The following is a 22,722-nucleotide window of genomic DNA, read 5'->3' as shown; positions in this document are numbered from 1 at the left end:
ATGACAGCCTGGCAACTCCCTTCTCCCCACATCCTGGGTCCCAGTTGGAATCCTCCCACGCACCTCCCAGGAGTGCACATTGTGCACTATTAGTGCTCATGTCTATGCTCATGTCTCCCCAAACCCGGCAGGGAATCTAAATGCAGGAGTCATGTACTTTGTCTTGCATAAGTGTCTCCCTTACCGGACTGAGGCCAACGTCACCGATCTTGAGCATCTGCCTTGTTGTGGCCGTGATGGATACCGGCTCCCATCAGTCAATGCACATCAGCAATGCAATCGCGCGCATGCAATTTCTTTCTCCACAACGCTCCGGCGCGGAGTTTATAATTAGTAGACAACATAATCCCCCCCCCCCACACACATGCACTTTACAGCACATTAAACCTTTTCCAATGACCAAATTACTCAACAGAAGTCAGATTGTTCGTTTGTTTGCTTGGGCACGAAGCAGGTCTTGTTGGCGTCTGGATCCCGGCCGGCTGTATAATGGCCTGTAGAATTCTTAAGGACCGCAATAAAATATTAATTTTATGTGGACTTATGCTGCCAAGCAGGCAGCCTGTAGCTTGTTAGTGTGCGCCTTCCCTGTCCACCAGATCTGGAATCAGTATGCAACAAGCGGACGAGATACACCGCTCCGGAATTCCCTACAGCGTGCAACTCTCTATAGGAATGTTTCTCCATAGTAATGTTTCATTGACCGAGCTCTTCTTGCACCGGCAAATCTCTTGTGTGGGGATATCAATGTTTTAGAATTCTTTATAGCCACAACAGCAGCAACAGCTGCAGCAGAAACAGTGGACGGAGCAAAAGACTGGGACTTAAGGGCATCCCTTGAAGCTGATGGGCAGTAGGTTCAGGACGGGGGAAAAGGAAACACTACTTTACATAGAGCAATTAAAATGTGGCATCTCCTGCTGGGGGATGTCGTGATAGCCGCAGGAATAAACAGCTTTAAAAGGGAATTAGATAGATTCATGGAGGATAGATCTGTCGGTGGTTACTAGCCATGGTGGCTGAGGGGGACCCCCGAATACCAGAACCAGGAGGTAACATCAGGGGGAAAGCCTTGGCCTCGATGCCCTGCTGTTAGCTGTTCAGAGGAACTAGTTGGCCACTGTGTAGGACAGGGCGATGGACTAGATAGTCTGCTCTTCTTCTAACCTTTTTATGACAGCTTCAGCTTCTTCACCCTATTCTTGGCCACCCAGGTTGGCCAAGGGTTGGGAAATTCCTGGAGGCTTTGAAGGTGGAGCAGGGAGTGGGCAGGATTTGATGTATGAAAGGGACCTCAGTGGAGTATAATACCATGGAGTCTACTCTCCAAAGCAACCATTTTCTCCAAGGAAACTGATCCCCGTCACTTGGAGATGAGGTATAATCCCAGAGGATCCCCAGGTCCCACTTGGAGACTGGCATCTGAGAGAACGCTGTCTGACCCAACAAGCCTCCTGTGTCTCCAAACAGCTCACAATCGCCCTCCCTTCCTCTCCTCACAACAGGTGCCCTTTTGAAGTGGGTGGATGGGGCTGAGAGAATTTTGAGAGAACTGTGAACAGTGACCAGGGTCACCCAGCTGGCTGCACTTGGAGTGGGAAACACAACCCAGTTCTCCATTTTAGAAGATGAGTCTCAAAGTGGCTTACATTTGCCTTTCCTTCCCTCTTCCCACAACGGACACCCTGTGATGTGGGTGAGGCTGAGAGCCCTGATATTACTGAAGAAGAAGAGTTGGTTTTTATATGCTGCTTTTCTGTCCCCTAAGGAGTCTCAAAGCGGCTTCCAGTCGCCTTCCCTTTCCTCTCCCCGCAACAGACACCCTGTGGGGTGGGTGAGGCTGAGAGAGCCCTGATATCACTGCTCAGTCAGAACAGCTTTATCAGTGCCGTGGCGAGCCCAAGGTCACCCAGCTGGCTGCATGTAGAGGAGCAAGGATTCAAACCCGGCTTGCCAGATTAGAAGTCCACACTCCTAACCGTGACACCAAACTGGCTCTCTTCTGCCACTCTTCCCTGCTGCAGTAATGGGTTTAAACTACAACGATATAGGCTAGATATCAGGAAAAAGTTTTTAACAGTCAGAGTAGTTCAGCAGTGGAATAGGCTGCCTAAGGAGGTGGTGAGCTCCCCCTCACTGGCAGTCTTCAAGCAAAGGTTGGATACACACTTTTCTTGGATGCTTAAGGATGCTTAGGGCTGATCCTGCGTTGAGCCGGGGGTTGGACTAGATGGTCTCTTTGGCCCCTTCCAACTCTATGATTCCGTGATCCCACTAGCTCCCCGGTATGCTCAAATGCCCATCAATTCAGCTGACATCGTACCCTCTGGCTGCAAAGAGCGAGCTGAAATCTTTTGTAGACTGGTCCAACTGTTCTTTGACCTGCCCATGGGTTGCGTCCCTGCACTCCTTCTTTGCCCTGCTGTTTGGCGTAACGGCTCTTCACACACGTGTGACCTCACACAGCCCAATCAGGTTCTCGTATCCCCCACCCCACCCTTGCCGCATAACTGCTTTATCAGCAGGCTGTTGCTTAAGCAGACAATTAAATCAACCGCAAATCATATAAATGAGTCATAAATAAATACCGTGCTTTAATAAAACGTTCCCCTCTGGTGTTTCTCTAACTGGTCCCTAGCGGTGTTAACAGTGTTTATGATGAAGAGAGGGGAAGAAACACAAACCGGCAGGAGGCCTAAACAGGGAAGGAGCTGGCCTCATCTTCAGCGACTCCCATGCGTCTCAATGGACTGGTCCCTCCTTCAGTCCTCAGACCTAAGTGGGTTCAATCGGCACAGCATGAGATCCCAGGTAGTTATGTTCTTGTGAAGAATCTTGAGATACCATCTATGCTTGTGGGGGAAAGGAATTTATTACTATTGAAGTGTGTGTTTGTGTTCATGTGTGTATGTGGGGGGGTTTGGGGGGGTTGTTGTTGTTAGTTGGGAAGTCGTGTCTGACCCATCATGACCCCATGGACAATGATCCTCCAGGCCTTCCTGTCCTCTGCCGTTCCCCGGAGTCCATTTAAGTTTGCACCGACTGCTTCAGTGACTCCATCCAGCCGCCTCATTCTCTGTCGTCCCCTTCTTCTTTTGCCCTCGATCGCTCCCAGCATTAGGCTCTTCTCCAGGGAGTCCTTCCTTCTCATGAGGTGGCCAAAGTATTTGAGTTTCATCTTCAGGATCTGGCCTTCTAAGGAGCAGTCAGGGCTGGTCTCCTCTAGGACTGACCGGTTTGTTCGCCTTGCAGTCCAAGGGACTCGCAAGAGTCTTCTCCAGCACCAGAGTTCAAAACCCTCAATTCTTTGATGCCTGGCCTTCCTTATGATCCAACTTTCACTTCTGAGTGTAGTTCTCTACAAGAAGGTTGCCAACTCTAGGAGAGCCAGCTTGCTGTAGTGGTTAAGAGTGCTGGCCACTAATCTGGAGAACCAAATTTGATCCCCCACTCTTCCTCCACATGCGGTCTGTTGGGTGACCTTGGGCCACTCACAGTTCGCTCAGAGTTCTCTCAGCCCCACCTCCCTCACAGGGTCCCTGTTGTGGGGAGAGGAAGGGGAGGCAATTGCAAGCTGCTTTGAGACTCCTTTGATTAATAAAATGTGGGGGACGCTCCCCAGCTCTTCTCCTGCTCCTCTTCCTGCTCCTGTTGCCACTCCTGCTTCATTCTCTGCTTTAGGTTTTTGCAAATTGCCCACAGCAGCCTTTTCTAACCTCTTGACCATGGAAGAAACCCTGAAATATTTTTTAAGCTTCGAGGACCCCTGGAAGTGGTGATGTGACCCTTCAGAGTACTGGGTGTGGAAGTAAGTTATGGGAGCCAGCTAATCAATCGATGGATTGTTTAGCCAGTTTGGTGTAGTGGTTAGGAGTGCAGACTTCTAATATGGCATGCCGGGTTCGATTCTGCGCTCCCCCACACGCAGCCAGCTGGGTGGCCTTGGGCTCGCCATGGCACTGATAAAGCTGTTCTGACCGGGCAGTGATATCAGGGCTCTCTCAGCCTCACCCACCCCACAGGGTGTCTCCTTCGGGTAGAGAAAAGTGGCATATAAGAACCAACTCTACTTCTCCTTCTCTTCTTAACCATGGCCAACTTTGCTTAGCTTGTGAGAGATGACACCGTTGAGCTGAGAAAGGGTGTCTGTTGTGGGGAGAGGAATGGGAAGGCGACTGTAAGCCGCTTTGAGCATCCTTCGGGTAGGGAAAAGCGGCATATAAGAACCAACTCTTCTTCCTCTTCTTCTACCATTTTTCTGTTGTGGACAAAGTGACTAGGCCTGCAAATAAACAGGGCAAGGAGGCTCCACTGATGTCAAGTGATGTCAGTGACCATCTGAGGTTTTGGGAAAGGCTGTGTAACCCCCGGGGAGTGCTTGCAGAACCCCAAAACCTTGGTTGGGAATACTTGACTGAAAGTGTCCTGCTGCATCTTCCAACTTCCTTCCTCTCCCCCTGCCTTTTGAATTCCAATGGGGCTCAGGAGAAATATGTACAAACCATCTGATGCATTGTGCAAGGTTTCTTTTTTTAAAAAACCTTCCTAGAACAATATAATGTTATAAACAACCAGATGGTCTTCTGTGGTCACTGGTAACAGTTAATTCAATTACCTGGGAACAGTCAGTCAGTAATTGAAGTAGCAGCTAAGGTGTCCGTTATCCCCTCTTCTACCTGTGATTTCCATTGTAAAGTGGCTAATTGCGCCGTTATAAACTAATCAAGTTGGAGTTTACATTAATTATAACAAGGATGTGCTTGTTGGACTTATCACATAAGTAAAAGCACTTTCACGTCGTTATGTTACAGTTCGTCGTTATGTTACAGGCAAGAGATTCCAGACTGCAGCAGACTGTACCTCTGGTGTCTAGACCATCAGGTTTCCAACTCTGGCTGGGGGAAATCCTTGGGAAATGCATTTTTTCAATTTGATTTTTATACCTACTCTCCCTGCAAGTGGACTTGAGGAGGTTTACAGTAATAAAAGGCCATAATACAACAAATTTGAAAAAACAACTGAAAAGTCTTAATATAGAAAAAAGATCTCAGAAGAGCCAGGAAGGGTCTTTCTCCCCCCTACCTAAAAATCCTCTGCTGGCCACCCAGAAGGTATGGAATGCATTGGGGGGGGGGGAGCCAGGGGGAAGAGAGAGACCTATCTAATTTTGTTCTGCCATGGTCTCAGCTTGTTACCAGAAACACACACGTGTGTCTAAGACATGTGTATATTTAGCGGTGGGGAATTGCTTTGCAAGAGGTTTGGTAACATAGCAATTGGATCGCTGGCCGGTGTTTACGAGGTGATTACACCCTTTGGAACTCAAGGCAGACAACGGAGAGTTATAGTAAAATAATAACAACTTTTATCAGAAGGGAAATAACAAAAAGAAATAGGCAGAAAACATATCTAGCAAACTAGCCTTTGAGTGGATAGGAAACTAAAGTGAGACAGAGAATTGCAAACGGTATATTTCACAGAATCACAGAGTTGGAAGGGGCCATACAGGCCATCTAGTCCAACCCCCTGCCCAACGCAGGATCAGCCCAAAGCATCCGAAAGCAATCCCAATCCCGTAGAGCAGAGAGGTCAGAGAACAAGTCAACACGGCCAGCGTGTAGGGTGAACTGAATGGGTCTCGAATCAGAAGCACACTTTGGCTTGGCATATAGGTTTTGGGGGAGAGGAGGTCGTGCTGAGCTCATCATGGGGGCATGACAGGGGCATGGTGGGCGCATGATGGAATTTTCCATGAGTAGGAAGTTGGGAAATGGCTTAGCCAGGTCCGGATATAGGCGTTAATGGGTCTATACAAAAGGAACCATCATGTCAATGTGTCTATCTATGGACATGGGGGAAGTGATTTCCTCTGGCAGATTGGCCTAGTGTGAGTCATGGTTGTAAGACAAAGGAGATTACCTAGGTAAAGGCAAAGGTATTCCCTGTGCAAGCACCGAGTCATGTCTGACCCTTGGGGTGACGCCCTCTAGCGTTTTCATGGCAGACTCAATACGGGGTGGTTTGCCAGTGCCTTCCCCAGTCATGACCTTTTACCCCCCAGCAGCAAGCTGGGTTCTCATTTTACCGACCTCGGAAGGATGGAAGGCTTAGTCAACCTTGAGCCGGCTGCTGGGATTGAACTCCCAGCCTCGTGGGCAAAGCTTTCAGACGGCTGCCTTACAACTCTGCACCACAAGAGGCTCTTTTACCTAGGGGCCCTAGGCAGCCTGGTCAGTCCAAGCTCAGCAGCAGAGCAGGCTGCTCAGGATCCTGAGCTAGAAGTGCCAGCAGATGATGTCCAGCATGGAGACCAGCTAACAGGCCTGCCTGAGACCAGCTGGAACTCACCAGACAGTCAGATCCCCCGAGACAGCTGTGGGTCATTGCAGAAGGTGTCTTCGGGGTGAGTTAGTGGCTAAAAGGCGAATGTGCCTTTGCTAGCCTGGCACCAACCACTGCAAGAGAATAAGTCTTTGCAGGGTGAAGGCTGAAGCCAGTGGAGGCCCCTGTTGAAGAGCTTAATGAGTGAGTGGCATGGAAACAGCTTGTGTGCTGACTCTCACCTCTCCTGACTCCTGCCTGCTTGTTAGATGCCTCAGACCCAGACCGGATCTTGACCACATCGGCCTGCTTTCTAAGCACTTCCTGGCTCTGAGGCATCTCTTCGACCACGGCTACTTTCTAACCAGCTCAGCTGCAAGCAGACTTGCTGGCACATCTCGCCACCAAGAGCTCGCACACTAGCCCAGTTTTATTTTGCACACGCACATTTTTGCACAGCCATATATGTAGGTGCAATTCGCCCACTCACATCCTTGCATCGCCTGACCCAGCAGTATTCCCAGGACCTTGGGTGGGTGGGGGACCATCTCTTCTACTGTGCAGATGCAAAAGTCCCCATGAGGCCAGGAGATGAACCTCCAGCACCACAGCTCCTGCCCAGCTACAAAACTGTTTGGCAGGCATGGAGGGTGCATGGTGAACAGGAAAACTGGCTGGCTATTTGGCCCATGGCCTATTTGAGCTGTGTGAACCCGGCATGTTTGCTTGCCACGTGTGATCGCCACAAAATCCACAGCATTTCTCAGTGGAACAGGCTTCCTCAGGAGGTCTTTGGAAATTTCTAAACAGCCATCTGACAGAGAGGCTGATTCTGTGAAGGCTCAAGGGGGTGGCAGGTTGCAGTGGATGAGCGATAGGGATGTTAGTGTCCTGCATAGTGCAGGGGGTTGGACTAGATGACCCAGGAGATCCCTTCCAGCTCTATGATTCTATGATCCCTAGTTCATATCGATAAAACATTCATGATGCACTTTCCCAAGGCTGCCGTGACACATTATCTGTCTATCTACCTTGAGCCAAACAGAATGGTGGGGCGCAAATGTTTCAATAAATAACTGAAACGCCAAATTTCAATAAGGCCTGTTACTAGCCTGTTTGCGAAAGGACACGGCTTGAACAAAATACTTGAACTGTCTCGATATTCTCCGCTGCCACATGCCCGTTCCCGATTTCAAGCACTTCATGACGCTGAAAGCTATTCACAATGACTCTTTTGCGTACGTTTCAGGCTTTGAGAACAGTGTGTACTGCCTTTTCTTGCAAGAGAACACGAGGCTAAATGTTGTATGTGTTTCCGCTCTCTGAACGTTCACCGTTTTCCAGTCTATGTTTTGGGTGTTTGTAAAAAGTGTTTCATTGTTCTGGCATCTACCCATACCTCATTGAAAGAGCAAGGGCAAAAGTCGGAATGGTAAATAATACTTAAGAAAATATGTGCCAGAGCATGGGAAAGTGCTGTTCACCACTGAAAGAGCACATAGTACATTGTCTGTGTTGCTTTCTGTGATGCCAATTATGGCGGGCGCATAGATCTCCAAATATCTTCCATTAATCAGTGAGGCTACGGCTCAGGCGGAGAGCATCTACTTTCTACACGTCATGCAGAAGATCCCTGGAGGTATTCTGCATGGAGCCAAATAAAACAGTTTAAAAAACAACTAGTTTAGACCGCTTTATTATATTACAATCGTTGTTCTGCATTGAATATAGTCTGTTGAAAAACTACGTTGCAATGCTCTTTGCATGAAACAATTAATAGCCCTGCCCCCTGTACTTTTGCCAACTCCGCTTTGTTCTCTAATGCAGTCACTAATCTGCATAACTAAGGAGCTTCTCTGCATGACTAATAGGCCATCTCAGGCAAGCAGGAGATAAATTAATTCGTGAAAAGCATCTTTCAGAAACAATGCTTAAAAGATGCTTAAAGCACCGAAGAGGCAGTTCACCATGCAGAGCAAAATCACTTTTGTGGAGTAAAGAACCTGTTTGCGGGTGAGAATCTGTTGGTCGTCCCCGGCCCGAAGGAAGCGCGCCTAGCCTCGACCAGGGCCAGGGCTTTTTCAGTCCTGGCCCCTACCTGGTGGAATGAGCTCCCGGGTGAGCTGCGGGCCCTGCGGGATTTGTCAGCTTTCCACGGGGCCGGTAAAACGGAGCTCTTCCACCAGGTCTATGGTTGAGGCTGGGGTCAGCGAATCAGGGACATCGCTCCCCCCCTAGGAGTTGGAGTGTACGCTACTCCCCTATCCTTTCCTCTTCACCTCTTTGATAATTGGGGGAGGGATGGGATTTTTAGCCGTCATGTTAGTAGATTGATGTTTTAATGGGAATTTTAATGGGATTAGTTGTTGTGACCCGCCTCGAGCCTATCGGGAGAGGCGGGAAATAAATCTAATAATAATAATAATAATAATAATAATAATAATAATAATAATAATAATAATAATAATAATAAACTCTTCTGTGCAGAGATCAGAAAAACAACAATGTATTTAGTAAGTTTTCATCAGCTTATCCATCATGCAGAAGAGCCCCTGGTTTCATCCCCAGCATCTCCAGCTAAAAGGATCTGCCAGTAGGCGATGTGAAAGGCTTTTAATGAGAACTTGGAGTGCTGCTCTCAGTAGAAGTAGACAATATGACCTTGATAGACCAAATGTGGAAGGAGTTGGGATGGATCATGAGTGGAACGTGAGAAAGCAGTGCAATATGTTAGCTATGAAGGCCCAAGCAATATTGGGCTGTATTTCGAGGAGCATAGAATCAAGAGCAAGGGGAGTTATAATACCCCTCTATTCTGCATTGGTTACACCTTATTTGGAATAGTGTGTCCATTTCTGGGTGCTGTGGTTCAAGAAGGATCTTGACAAGTTGGAACATGTTCAGTGAAGGGTGATTAGGATGGTTGTGGGGTTGGAATCCAGGCCTTACGAGAAGAGGTTTAAAGAGTCAGGATTGTGTAACTTGCAGAAGAAGGCAAGGGGTGATAGGATTGCTGCATTTAAGTACGTAAATGTGTTGAGGAGAGGGTCAACTTGTTTACTGCAGCTTTAGAGACAATGACTAGGAGCAGAGGGTTCAAAGTATGGGGAAAGTGATTCCATTAAAAAAATTAGGAAGCATTTTCTGATGGTGAGAGCTGTTTGTAGATGTAATATACTGCCTTGGAGGGCATGGAGGCTCCTTCATTGGAAGGTTTTAGGATGTGTATCTGTCAGGAGTGGCTGATTTTCAAGTCCCCAAAAAGAGGGGGGTTGGACTGGATGGTTCTTTCTGGTCTCTTCCAGCGCTGTGCGATTCTGATTATGAATGATCTGATTCAGTATAAACTCCTTGATGTGTATATTCAAATATTAGGAAAAAAAATTTCACAGTCAGAGTAGTTCAGCAGTGGAATAGGCTGCCTAAGGAGGTGGTGAGCTCCCCCTCACTGGAAGTCTTCAAGCAAAGGCTGGATACACACTTTTCTTGGATGCTTTAGGATGCTTAGGGCTAATCCTGCGTTGAGCAGGGGGTTGGACTAGATGGCCTGTATGGACCCTTCCAACTCTATGATTCTATGATTCTATGAAATCCCCACACTGCCTATTGACTGAATTCATTTATTTATTAGATTTTTATGCCGCCCTTCCACACGGCTCAGGGCGGTTTGCATATTACACCACAGGAAAATACATGGAATAAACTAACATATAACATAGGCTTCTGCGGTAACGTCGCTCTGGATCAGGCTGCGCAAAAGCTAAAGCCAATTCCCTAAAGGTGTTTTCCGTGCAGTCCGTCTTTTCGTTTGCGTTAACTGTTTCTGACAAGTGTTTTTGCACTGATTAGGATGCTTTTGATATCTTAGGAGAGGAATGTGGGACGATATTAACGAGTTATATAATTATCGGGTGCAGCACGGGAGTTTCTAAATTAATTAAATTAGTCAGATTATTAATAATGCTGTAATTAGTAACAGTTTACCTCTCTTTTTGTGGAGGGAAAAAAAATAACCCTGGGACAAAGATACGCTTTTGATTCATGACATACAACTCACTGTATGATTCAAGGAGCCAGCTTGCTGTAGTGGTTAAAAGTGGCAGCCTCTAATCTGGAGAACTGGGTTCAGTTTCCTGCTTTGCCGCATGCAGTTGGCTGGGTGACCTTAGGCTAGTCATAGGCCTGTTGGTGCTATTCTTGCAGAGCAGTTCTGTCAGCAGCTCTCCTAAACTCACCTACCTCATAGGGTGTCTGTTGTGGGGAGAGGAAGGGAAGGCGAATGGAGGCCACTTTGAGACTCCTTCAGGTAGTGAAAAGCAGAGTATAAAAACCAACTCTTCTTTTTAAACAGAGGCAGGATAGCCATCTGATGGAGAGGCTGATTCTATGAAGGTTCAAGGGGGTGGCAGGTTACAGAGGATGAGTGTACTGCATAGTGCAGGGGGTTAGAATAGATGATCCAGGAGTTCCCTTCCAACTCTATGATTCTAGGTGCATGCACACCTTCACAGCCTGCCTCATATAATACTGGGGCCTGCTCACTATAGGAGGTGGAGGAATCAAAAGGAAGCTAGGACCTTGGAGAGGAGGAGAGTCTGGAGATGCCATCCTTACCTCACTGCATTTTCTGTGTCTGTGCAATGGAACATTTGGTTGGTATGTGGAAGGTCTCCCAAGCTCAATTTCCAAGTCGTAAATCTTAGTTAGCAGAATTTGGAAAGGACCTGGAGAGCTGTTGCCAGTAATATTACACTCTATAGAGCAACATATATTACTGCCAACTTAATACTGGGGCTCAGGGAGCAGTTTTCTCAAATGTATTGAGTTATATCCCCTCCTGGATATCACGGGAGAAAGGTAGTGTCACCAATCTTAGACATTGCACAGGGAAAATTTAAAGCGCTAAATATCAGAATTGAAATTGAATAAGGTGTAGATGAGTATTTTTAATTCGGGGTCACCGGGGATAAAAAGCCCAGTGCAGATCTGGCTGAGATCAGCCGAATCAACCCTGGCAATCAATGGGGTGACAGAAGTTGCAGTCAGATCGCCCTCGCGTCTCTTCCACTTAAATATTAGGAAGCATTTTCTGATGGTGAGGGCTGTTCATGGATGGAATCTTCTGCCTCGGAAGAGTTTCCTTTATTGGAAATTTTTAGGAGGAGATTGGATGAGCACCAATTAGGAATTGGTGATTTTAAAGTCTCTGAGGAATACCTGGCTGGGAGGCACGCCTGGCCTCGACAGGGGCCAGTGCCTTATTGGTCCTAGCCCCTACCTGGTGGAATGAGCTCCCCGAAGAGTTGCGGGCTGTGTTGGAGTTCTCTGAGTTCCGCAGGGCCTGCAAAACGGAGCTCTTCTGCCAGGCGTTTGTCTGAGGCCAGGTGGTGGGTCAGGGGTTAAGATCGGGCCCCCTCTCCCCTAGGGCCAGTACTAAACTGGCCCAGATTCCCAGATTGATCCTTCTTGTGCCAATTATTCATCTGCCTGCTTTTTTGGACCATCCAGCGAGCATGGATGGGGAACAGTTATTAAAATTGTATCACCATCACTGTACTGCAGGGGTGGGCAACTGTGGCCCTCCAGATGTTCATGGACTTCCATTCCCATAAGCCCCTGTCAGCAGAGGCTCATGGGAATTGCAGTCCATGAACATCTGGAGGGCCACAGTTGTCCACCCCTGCTGTAATGAATTTATGACGGTTTTAATGGGGAATTATAACGTTTTAATGTATTGATTTTGTATGAAGTATTGTCAACCACCGCGAGCCGGTTCTCCAAAAGCAGCAGTCATACAAATATAAATGTCAACAACAACAACAAAAATAATAAGTCTCTGAGAAGGTGGGGGGCTGGTCTGGATGGCCCTTTGGGGTCTCTTCCAGCTCTGTGTGATTTTTTAAAAATTTACATTTTGACCTTTATTTCACCCCACTCGAGCTAGCTGTCTTGGGCCAGAGTTTCTGACTCTGATGGAGGGATCCTCACAAGCCCTGCGTAGTTTCATGAAAACCAAATATAAAAGTCCAAAAGAAAACTACGCTGGAGAAACAAGTTTCCCATCTGTCTTAGCTAGCTCATCGCAGGTAGATCATTCCTCAACACCCCGGAGTATCCCGTTGAGAAGATATACTGCACATTTTCATCCGTTCTATATATGCTTACATAGATATGGGCATTCCGATTGCAGCTTCCTTTGATTAAGGATTGCCACTGCTTTGGTAGAATTTGTGGGGAAGGCTATCCTTAGGCTCAAGGTATCTGCACTTCGTATAAACCACTAAGGACCAGTTAATTCTTCCCAGCTCCATTTTCCAGGCTGAAGAAACATTCGAAAGCTTAGATCAGGGGTAGTCAAACTGCGGCCCTCCAGATGTCCATGGACTACAATTCCCAGGAGCCCCTGCCAGCGAATGCTGGCAGGGGCTCCTGGGAATTGGAGTCCATGGACATCTGGAGGGCCGCAGTTTGACTACCCCTGGCTTAGAGAACCATTGGCATTTCTGGACGCACCGTAAAACCTTAGGATTGTTTGCTCAGCCTTTGGAGATGAATTCTTCTTAATTTCTCCTTCGTTTCCAGAAGATGGCACTACAGATACAACCATCACCCACGACTCGATCATTGAACAGTATGATGTCTGAGATCTAGAATATGCTAACACTCAGGTACAGAGGGATATGTGGATCTTTATGGAGAAACACAAGATCCCCTGATTGGCGTATCTCTCTGTATACCCCCCCCCCCCAAGAGCTCTTTGTCCAGCAGGCTCCAATCTGCTGATGATCCCCAGCCCAAAGGAGGTGCACCTGGTCTTGACCAGAGCCAGGACTTTTCGGCTCTGGCTCCAGCCTTGGGGGAATGAGCTGTCGACAGACAGGTGGGTCGTCATGGAACTTTCAATGTTCAGGAGGGCCTGAAAGATCACCCTTTTCCATCAAGCATTTATTTATTTTATTTATTTATTTGATTTGATCTCTATACTGCCCTTCCATATGGCTCAGGGCAGTTTACATACAACATCATAGGGGGATACATGGAATGAGTCCCAGGGTTGCACCTCTAACATCTAAATGGACCCCCCCCCCACCTACCCTGCATCCGAGGTGACTTCCCAATTGTGAGCCCCTTCCCCCATCTTGAGCCAGGCCATATAGTAGGTTTTATAGCTAGCATGCATGACTCATCAGGTGATTTATGGGACGGAGCGATTACAGCAAGAATTTTTAATATTGTTTCATTCTAAAGCTTGTTTTTATCTGATTCTGTATTCTACATGTTTTTAGGCCTTGGTGCGAGCCACCATTTTTGGAGAGAGGTGGTCTAAAAATCCCACAAAAATAATTAAATAAACTTGAGTTGGAGGAAGTACTGCTGAAATGGAATTTGTGTGTTTCAGATACCCACAATAGATTTACTCTCATGTATAAAGAGTCAAGACTGAACTCTCCATAGAAGTGAAAATGACCAAATGGAGGTTAGCAGACTTTGGTCACATCATAAGGCCATTACTGCTGGGAAAGACAAGAGAGCTAGGGAAACTGGGATGCAGCGGGAGAAGAGGGAGACCCAATAAGGGATGAATCAACTCACTCAAGGAAGACTCAATGACAAGACCTGTCCTTGGGAGGTCATTCATTCATAGGATCACCATAAGTCAAAAGTGACTTGATGACACTTAACAAATGGACATAAAAGGCCTGGGTTTTCTTCTCAATCTCTGTTGCATTGTGGGAAATGCATGTGGCTTGCTGCGTTGCCTAAAACAGCAGAACAAAGTTTTGTCCAGGGGCCTCTTTAAGACCAAGAAAGTTTTATTCTAGGCATAAGCCTTCATGTGCATGCATCCTCGTGCATGTTCCTGTACCATAAGTCACTTAATAGGGTTCAGAGCTGTAGCAACTGTTTAGTGACTGCACATGGCTTCAGGATAGAGGACACGTATGAAACCAAGACTGCAACGGCTCCATTGGCTCCCAGTCAAGTTCCAAATTGGGTTCAAGGGTTTGGTGTTAAGGCCTTATGCTCAGAGCAGAGAATAGGACTCCTCAAATTTTCGTACAACGCTTTAGGTTGATCCTTCATTGAGCAGGGGGTTGGACTAGATAGCCTGTGTGGCCCCTTCCAACTCGGTGACTCTACGATTCTATCCTGTTTCCAGCAAGGGCTCAAGAAATGACACCAGGAATAGAATCATGGAATCATAGAGTTGGAAGGGGCCATACAGGCCATCTAGTCCAACCCCCTGCTCTATGCAGGATCAGCCCTAAGCATCCTAAAGCATCCAAGAAAAGTGTGTATCCAACCTTTGCTTGAAGACTTCCAGTGAGGGGGAGCTCACCACCTCCTTAGGCAGCCTATTCCACTGCTGAACTACTCTGACTGTGAAAATTTTTGAAAAAGTCCCAAAATAGGGCATGAAGACCGCACAGAATACCTGCCGGTGTACAGTCTGTGCCCCTCTCCTTGCTTATAGGTGAGCTTATTTTAAATGAGCATATTTTCATTCCCTGGCATTACAGGTCTGGGCCATAATGTCTCTCTTTTGGTTTTGCATTCTAAATACAATGCGCTCATACAAAAGTTCCCTGAATGTCAGACGGAATATTCAAAGTCGCTAGATCGCTATTAACCTTCAAAAAAATAGGGATCTGAGAGAGATTTTTAAAAATATATACCAGCGAGACAGAAAGAAACATTTTGGGCAATTACTGGCTTCTCTATGATGTCTGACAACGCCAAGCGCGTGTGAAATACCATTCGAGTGTTGTACTGCAAATGTCTTGTTTTGTTCCTTTTTAAAATTTGGCTCGGCGAAATCAATCTCCTGAAATGTGAAGCGTGCTATTTTGTCCCACCCTAGACTGGAAGCAAAAAAGCTATTGGTAACTTGACTTCTGCCTTGCATTTTTTAAAGAGCCCTGGCTCGAGATGTATGTTGCCCAATCTTGTCAGATCTCAGAAGCTAAGTAGGATCAGTCCTGGCCAGTCCTTAGATGGGAGGCCACCAAGGAGTACCTGGATAGTGACATGGAGGCAGGCAATGGCAAGAGTGTTGGAATGGCAATCAGCAAGTAATTTGGGGAAATCAGGCTTGAAGGGCTGTTGTTGAGCTGTGGAAGCAGCTGAGCCGTACCTATGTGCTTATTCTGTGGTTGCAGTGGAAAAAATCCAGCACAAGCCTGGAATTTTGTTTAAGCTAGGCTCTTGCCAACTTCCTGTTTCCGAAGCAAGGAGCAGAAGCATCTTCCATTAGGTTCTCTCCTGTCTCCATGTGTGGATGGGTGGCATGTAGTCTGCCTGCAGCCTAGCCATCAGAGGCTTGCAACGTGCTGATTTCGTAACTACTCTTGAAGCTTTTGTACTCTGCTTCAGTAAGGAGACTGAAGCAAATGAATATGATATATTTTCATGTACAACCTTTCCAGTAAAGATTATCTCTTTTAAATCTAAAAGAGCTCTGGGTCTTGATCTGTGCATCCACAAAGGTAGCTAATAACTGCATGCTTTCAAAACACTGTTACTCTGCAGCTCTATTTCTCTGGAGGAGGTCAGGACCGAGCCAAGCCCAAAAGCCCCTACAAAATCACCTCTGAACATCACTTGCCTTGAAAACCGGTAAGTCAGCTATAACTTGACAGTTCTTTCCACCACCACTTCAGCTTAGAATCACACTGTTAGACCTTCGCTTGCATTCTGCATGGTTCCCTTTTCTTCCCATTATGGGCCTAGCTTTGGTTTACGGGGAAGGATGGCATAGTGGTTAAGGTGCCAGACTAGGGTCTGGGAAATCTTGGTTGAGTCTCTACACTTCCGTGGAAACTTGGTGGGTGGCCTTGGGTCAGTCACGCACTCTCAGCCTTGTCAGGATCTGTCTAGTTGCCAACCTCCTGCCATGATCATGTCAATGTTCCCTTGTCATTTAGGGCAGGGGTAGTCAACCTGTGGTCCTCCAGATGTTCATGGACTACACTTCCCATGAGCCCCTACCAGCATTTGCTGGCAGGGGCTCATGGGAAGTGTAGTCCATGAACATCTAGAGGACCACAGGTTGACTACCCCTGATTTAGGGTGCTGTCTTCTGCCAGCAGGGAGCAGGCCTGGGGGAGTTAAATGCTTTATTTCTTTGCACTGTTCCCTTGTATGTGTAGCCTAATTGCCAGTTTACTTTTGGGAGGATGGACATTATGGGCGAGGCTGGCCTTGAGTCAGCCGTGTTTGCCTGATGTATTGTGCACCCAGACACAGGACTAGTTCATAAGCTTTTTCCTGGGAACAGGGCAAATCCACCTCTTGCCAGTTGGGGAGTGGGTTCTATTCATCAGTGTAAAGGTAAAGGTGAAGGTATCCCCTGTGCAAGCACCAGGTCATGTCTGACCCTTGGGGTGACGCCCTCTAGCGTTTTCATGGCAGACTCAATACGGGGTGGTTTGCCAGTGCCTTCCCCAGTCATTACCGTTTACCCTCCAGCAGCAAGCTGGGTACTCATTTTACCAACCACGGAAGGATGGAAGGCTGAGTCGACCTTGAGCCGGCTGCTGGGATTGAACTCCCAGCCTCATGGGCAGAGCTTTCAGACTGCATGTCTGCTGCCTTACCACTCTGCGCCACAAGAGGCTCTTTATTCATCAGTGTACTGCCTATTAAATTAGTTTCAGCAAGAATGATCATGAACTTGAGATCTCTCCCTCAAAAACCTGTTTTTGCTGCTAATGCCAAGAATGTTCATTGAGAAAGGCAATAGGGGTCTGACAGGCCTAACCTCCCTCACAAACCAACCTACCTCGACTGCTGCCGCAAGAGCATTTTTTCAAGCTCCTCTGTAGCGCCAGTGATGGATATAAAAAGGAAGGAACATGGGATCAGGGACAGAAGGGTATTTTAATGCATTGATTTGAAACCCTAAATTTAAATTGTGTGACATGCTGTACTTATCTGTGTTTTAATTGTATTTAATTGTATAATTGTATGATGTGATCATAATATTAAAATAGGTAGAGAGCTTGTTACATGGTAAGTGCTACTAGGATTTAATAGGTTGATCGTTCACTGAGCAGGGGGTCGGGCTAGACTGTCTGGCCCCTTCCAGCTCTAGGATTCTATGCATCAAGATGGAAAAAAAGAAACCTTAGGGGAACTGTAGGGGAACCGTAGGGGGAAAAAAGAAACCTTACTGGATATTATGGAACGGTCAAACAAAATGACTGAATGTGCTACAATGACAAAACTTACATATTGGATACACAATAGATTAATACTAGACTTTAGAAGAGAGTGGAGTGTAATTTTACACTGTACTGAGCAGTAAAAATGAAATGGAAAAGAATAACTGACTCAAACTGTATATGTAAATTTGGGGGGGGGGGAGGAACGCTGTGTGTAGTACGTGAAATGGTCTAAACCAGCTTTTCTCAACTTTTTTACCCTTGAGAAACCCCTGAAACATTCTTCAGGCTTTGAGAAACCTCAGAAGTGGCACAATTGTGCAGAATATGGCTGGGAAGCAGAGCTGTGGACACGCCCACCTGGGGCCCCTCCCCTTCCCACCCCCTCCACGCCCATCACTGGCCATTTTGAGAAGGGGGTGTGTGGATCGACATCATCATACATGGTCATGTCACTCAATAAATGTTTAACAATTTAAAAATATATTAAGAATTAATTGACTCCTACCTATTTGGGAAACACTTCCAGGGCCTTCAAGAAACCCCAGGGTTTCACAAAACCCTGGCTGAGAATGTCTGCTCTGCTATAAAATTGGCTAGCCGTGTTGCCAAAGATTTAGTTTTTACCCAGAGTTCCCCTTGTGGCTCCACGTGCAACTTATAATTGGCTGCCTCCTGCCGCCTCTTTTGCTTTGAAGAAGACCTTTGGCCCATACAGAGACTCATCAAGCCTTCTACTCTACCAGTGAGCATTTTCTTGTGACTCTGTCTGTCTGTCTGTCTGTCTGTCTGTCTGTCTGTCTGTCTGTCTGTCTGTCTCTATCTCTCTATCCATCCATCCATCCATCCACCCACCCGCCCATCCATCCATCCATCCACCCACCCACCCACCCACCCATCCATCCATCCATCCATCCATCCATCCATCCACCCACCCACCCACCCACCCATCCATCCATCCATCCACCCACCCACCCACCCACCCACCCACCCACCCATCCATCCATCCATCCATCCATCCATCCATCCATCCATCCATCCATCCATCCATCCATCCATCCATCCATCCATCCATCCATCCATCCAATTTATATATTGCCCTCCCTTGCGGCTCAGGGCGGTTTACATAGAACATGGGAGAACACAGGAGTAAGTATAATCCAACAATAGCGTCGAGTAAAACAACAGTAACAGCAGCGCTTTCCACAATATTCCAATAGCTGGTGGTAACACCATTAACCTGATTAACTGCGATCCCATCGGCTGGCTCTTTCTTATAGTTTGGGAATGCCAGTATGTGGATTTACAATTTTTTTCATTAAAATGGGATTGCCATTGATTTAGTCCTGTCTCATTTGTGTTGCCCTCGGTGATTCTTTTGTTTCATTTATGCAACTGCAATGCCATTTTTTCCCACCACTTATCCAGCATTTATTTACAGCCGCATGCTGTTTTTCGCACCACTGATACCTAAATGCACAAAGAAATATGAGCACCCTTTTTACGGGGACAATCTAGGGCAAGGAGGCAGAAACCAGGGAGAAGACAATGACCCGTGACTTCATTTGGGCACCAGGGAAGAATTGAGTGGTAACAGGGCGGTATTCCATTGAACCGGGAAGCTTGTGAAATTTGGTCTCTTCCCTAATTAGAATATGCTGCAAGAAGTTATTGGGCAAATACATTTTAAATTAAAGGCAAACCAGAGTTGGAAACGTCACGGCATGAACCGCTCAGCTCCGAATAAGACAAAAGACGCACCTCTTCAGTAATTCAGATCAACTCCAAACAATTTGTATTATCCTATCCTAAACAGTCTCCCATGGCATCTCGCTCTCCCCCCCCCCCGCCCCCCTTCTCTGTTTCGCTGTGAAATATTAAGATGCAAATTTCGGTACGTGTTGCAAAGGAACTTGATAGTGTGTGAAATTAAAACTACAGGCAGTTAAATTATTGATAGGAAATCAAATAATACATTTCGTAATCGTATAACACTTCACATTTAGATGACTTTCCTATAACAAATTTATCATGATATGCCCGAACACCTTTAGTGGAAACAATTGAGACAGCTCCGATTTCACAGGCAGGCTAACCTGGATGTGGCACCGTTTGGAGGCCACGCTCAGGCAAAAAGCATTCAATTAAATGGTGCATCAACTCCAAAATGGGACTCTGTCTATGTTTACAGTTCTGTTTTCTTATAACAAGAAAAATCTTTGAATGTCTTCCTTAACACCCATTCATCTTCCTAACTTCTGTACTGACTACGAAATTGGCAGTGTTTGGAATCTTTATGTTACACTTGAATTCTTGTTCATATAGTCATATAAAGGTAAAGGTATCCCCTGTGCAAGCACTGAGTCATTTCTGACTCTTGGGGTGACGCCCTCTAGCGTTTTCTTGGCAGACTCAATACAGGGTGGTTTGCCAGTGCCTTCCCCAGTCATTACCGTTTACCCCCCAGCAGCAAGCTGGGTACTCATTTTACCGACCTCGGAAGGATGGAAGGCTGAGTCAAGCTTGAGCCGGCTGCTGGGATCGAACTCCCAGCCTCATGGTCACAGCTTCAGATAGCATGTTGGCTGCTTTACCACCCTGTGCCACAAGAGTCATATACAGCCCCTGGAAAGCCATTTCCCAGTTTAGAGAGAAATTCTGAGGAGACCCTTAAACATATTTGTTAGCATGTTTCAGGTTTCAGTCTATATCTGTCTTCTAAATTTCTTTCCTCTAAGGAGTTCATGGTAGTTTCTCCCATTTTCTCCTTATAACAACCGTTTGAAGTAGCTTAGGGTGAGCAAAAGAGTAACTAGCATTTTAACTTAACTGTGTTTGGGGAGGGGGGCACAGGATGACAGAGGGGCAGATCCCTGCTGGGCCATTCTCTTGTTGGGGAGGTGGGGATGATGGAGTGTAATGTCACATCTCGTGGGAGTATCTGGGTATTTTCACTTCTGAAGAATAAGAGCTGAATCTTATATGCTGCTTTTCTCTACCCGAAGGAGTCTCAAAGCAGCTTACAGTCGCCTTCCCTTTCTTCTCCCCACAACAGACACCCTGTGAGGTAGGTGAGGCTGAGAGAGCCCTGAGATTACTGAAGAAGAAGAAGAGTTGGTTCTTATATGCTGCTTTTCTCTACCCGAAGGAGTCTCAAAGTGGCTTACAATCGCCTTCCCTTTCTTCTCCCCACAACAAACGCCCTGTGAGGTGGGTGAGGCTGAGAGAGCCCTGAGATTACTGAAGAAGAATAAAGAGAGAGTCCTGATATTACTGCTCAGTCAGAACAGCTTTATCAGTGCCGTGGCGAGCCCAAGGCCACCCAGCTGGTTGCATGTGGGGGAGCGCAGAATCAAACCCAGCTCGCCAGTTTAGAAGTCCGCACTCCTAACCTCTACACCAAGCTGGCTCTCATATGAGGTTGTGGGAGGGAGGTGTGGCTTGCTGACATCCCTTCTGGGTTTACTCAAAGCCTGAATCATTTTTTCTAGGGGCTTTCAATAGTAAAAGGGTCGAGAAAGTCTGAGCTAAGCAGACATCTCATTTAAAAACACGGAGGTAGAGCTCCAGCTATCAGGAGACCCCCCCCCAACCGTTAACACCCACTGACAAATGATCAACCAGCTAGCCTAGATTTTTAACCAGCAATCCACCTAACAAAGGACTCATCCACCGGTAATCATAACACCGTAAATTCCTCCATGCCATTCCTTCTAAAAACTACCCAAACATAAATATTGACACTTTGGCAGCTCTGCTGAGCATCTCCGCCAACAAATCTCCTCGCCGCTTTGAAGTTTTGGGGAAGCTGCGGGATCCTCCCGACCCTGCCAGTGAAAGTCACATTTAAATGCATTTTGCAATCTTTAAATAATCTTTCATTTCTAATTACAACAATAGTTATGATTTCCCTCTGACCCAGAGGAATGCTGCGCAGGTTGGGAAAGAATGGCTCGGGGCATAATCCGTCAGTGGGGAGACGTGCTTTGGTGATGGATCGCTCCGAGTGCCATCCCTCCAGTGATGTATGTGAGCGGAGGAACACGAGGATGATGTTGAAAAATGAAGTGCCTATCTTACGAGGCTGTTGATGAATCTGGATAGACTCCTGAGTTGGAATCATTAGTTGCATCCATGAGGCCCTGCGTGCCGGGCAACCAATCATAGAATCATAGAATCATAGAGTTGGAAGGGGCCATACAGGCCATCTAGCCCAACCCCCTGCTCAACGCAGGATCAGCCCTAAGCATCCTAAAGCATCCAAGAAAAGTGTGTATCCAGCCTTTGCTTGAAGACCGCCACTGAGGGGGAGCTCACCACCTCCTTAGGCAGCCTATTCCACTGCTGAACTACTCTGACTGTGAAAAATGTTTTCCTGATATCTAGCCTATATCGTTGTACTTGTAGTTTAAACCCATTACTGCGTGTCCTCTCCTCTGCAGCCAACAGAAACAGCATCCTGCCCTCCTGCAAGTGACAACCTTTCAAATACTTAAAGAGGGCTATCACGTCCCCTCTCAACATCCTTTTCCCCAGGCTCCAGTCCCTCAACCTATCTTCATAGGGCTTGGTCCCTTGGTGTAGCCAGCGTGGTGTAGTGGTTAAGAGCATTGGCTTCTAAATCTAGTGAGCCAGGTTTGATTCCCCACTCCCCCACATGCAGCCAGCTGGGTGACTGGGTGACCTTGGGCTCGCCACGGCACTGATAAAGCTGTTCTGACTGAGCAGGAATATCAGGGCTCCCTCAGCCTCACCCACCTCACAGGGTGTCTGTTGTGGGGAGAGGAAAGGGAAGGTGAATGTATGGCGCTTTGAGCCTCCTTCGGGTAGAGAAAAGTGGCATCTAAGAACCAACTCTTCTTCTTCTAATTTATTTGCATTCTTAAATTCTGATCCATAAGGCCTCTTCTTATATTCTTATCCATTCCTCAACCCATTGGCCTGATGTTGAACATGGCAACCCTTTGAATGAGCAACCTCCTGTTACGAGCCTGGCTCCTGTTTTGGCTCCTCTGGCTTCCTTGTTTGAGTCCATCTTCTTTGGGGTCTTCCTCTTTCTTGTGGCCTCCCACTTTCCCCAGCATTGCTGTTGTCTCCAGTGACTCTTGTCTTCCCTAATGTCAATAACATGCAATAGTCTCAGTCTGGTCACTTTTGCTTCTAGGGATAAGATCAAGAACCCACGGATTTGTCTTTTTCCGGCAGTCCAGAGTATCACATGGATCAGAATCAGGTC

At 46.9% G+C, this 22,722-nt stretch overlaps 1 long non-coding RNA gene across 1 annotated transcript in view; it reads left to right on the top strand.

Moving 5' to 3' along the window:
• Nucleotides 1-22,722, top strand: part of LOC143841723 (uncharacterized) — a 138,049-nt gene that overhangs the window by 51,421 nt on the left and 63,906 nt on the right. Inside the window, exon 2 of the long non-coding RNA XR_013232759.1 lies at nt 15,853-15,939. This is a non-coding gene — a long non-coding RNA (uncharacterized LOC143841723). The remainder of the gene's footprint in view (nt 1-15,852; nt 15,940-22,722) is intronic.

This window comes from Paroedura picta, chromosome 7 (assembly GCF_049243985.1).
Source record: "Paroedura picta isolate Pp20150507F chromosome 7, Ppicta_v3.0, whole genome shotgun sequence".
Lineage (NCBI taxonomy): Eukaryota > Metazoa > Chordata > Lepidosauria > Squamata > Gekkonidae > Paroedura > Paroedura picta.
Note: the sequence above shows the minus strand (reverse complement) of the source record. Positions and strands in the feature narration are given on the sequence as shown.